This window comes from Stegastes partitus, unplaced genomic scaffold (genome assembly GCF_000690725.1).
Source record: "Stegastes partitus isolate 25-593 unplaced genomic scaffold, Stegastes_partitus-1.0.2 Scaffold57, whole genome shotgun sequence".
NCBI classification, from domain to species: Eukaryota; Metazoa; Chordata; class Actinopteri; family Pomacentridae; genus Stegastes; species Stegastes partitus.
In genome coordinates this window covers 7,645-8,952 of record NW_007577788.1, presented here as the reverse complement: position 1 = coordinate 8,952, position 1,308 = coordinate 7,645, and the positions used below count along the sequence as shown (strand labels likewise).

General features: G+C 42.3%; 1 protein-coding gene across 1 annotated transcript in view; it reads left to right on the top strand.

Moving 5' to 3' along the window:
* The first annotated feature begins 7 nt into the window (after window positions 1-7).
* LOC103352956 (zinc finger MYM-type protein 1-like) overlaps window positions 8-1,308 on the top strand; it is a 7,189-nt gene continuing 5,888 nt past the window's right edge. The window contains exon 1 of the mRNA XM_008275673.1: window positions 8-83. The gene's annotated coding sequence lies outside the window, so the exon portion shown is untranslated. The remainder of the gene's footprint in view (window positions 84-1,308) is intronic.

The following is a 1,308-nucleotide window of genomic DNA, read 5'->3' as shown; positions in this document are numbered from 1 at the left end:
AAACGACCTTCTAGTAGGAGTAAAACATCGGTCGTCAACGCAGGAAATCATCTGGACACAAGACATAACGTTACAAACGACAGGTATGGTGGTCTGAAAGGACTCGCTCGTAGAGGTTTGTCTGTACATGTGTCTGTAGGGAACGGACCTAACGGAGGACGCATGTTGTTAGCTGCACGGACCCTCCACTGTTTGAGAACACTACGGCTTCTCATTGAACTACAATAATGGCGGCCAAAGACAGGTGGGATGGACGAAAGCTGTATGCAGGTGTTGTGCCAAAAAAAGCGATAGTCGCCCAGTTTATGGAGCACTGGATTCATCCGGGGCTGCAAGGTGTAGCGGTGCTCAGCGTCGTTGCCTCGCAGCAAGAAGGTCGCTGGTTCGCGTCCCGGTGAGGACACCCGAGATCTTTCTACGTGGAGTTTGCATGTTCTCCCCGTGCAGCGTGGGTTCTCTCCGGGTTCTCTGGCTTTCTCCCACGAGGTCCAAAAGCATATTGAGTTTAACTGGTGATTCTAAATTGTCTGTAGATGTGAGTGTGCTTGGTTGTCTGTCTCTAAGTGTAGCCCTGTGATAGACTGGTGACCTGTCCAGGGTGTCTCCTGCCTTCACCCTAAACGAGTTGGGATAGGCTTAGTTATTGATGAAAAAAAAATACTAGAGCACTTTATTAATGTTAGTGTTAACACTTCACGTAAATCAGTACAATTAACAGCATAGTTGTAGCTAAATAGACAAACAGTAGAATAAATAAACCTAGAATAAAGAGTGGTGAGATAACTATAAGTATCATATACTTTTTGCTCAGTTATAAACAATTTAGTGATGCTAATGTTACCAAATAGACATAAGCAATATCCACAAAAAGGATGACATTTCTGAGGGGCTGCACTGGAACACAACACTAATGTGAACAGGGAGACCAATAAAACAAAGAAAGGTAAGGAGCAACATAAACACTGTTACTCCAAGACTGCTCAACAGAACTACTACACGGTGGTCATCCTGTGTGTGATGTTCAAGTTACACATGTATGCATACTTACTACAGATTATATCATGTATCTAGTTCAGTCTCTCTTGGTGGCATTATTGATTAATACGGATTATAATTTGGTTGATGTTAAGCTTTCACTTGTTTATTGACACAACACTACTAAAAAGCATTTAGAACTAATTATTACAAATCAAATCACAATGTCTTTCAGAAAAATCACAGTGCACTATTGTTCCCAAGTCATTCTGCAGGAGTTAAAACTAGACTAACTTCTTTTGGACGTTTATCGTGAGGAGACCCCACGGTTGA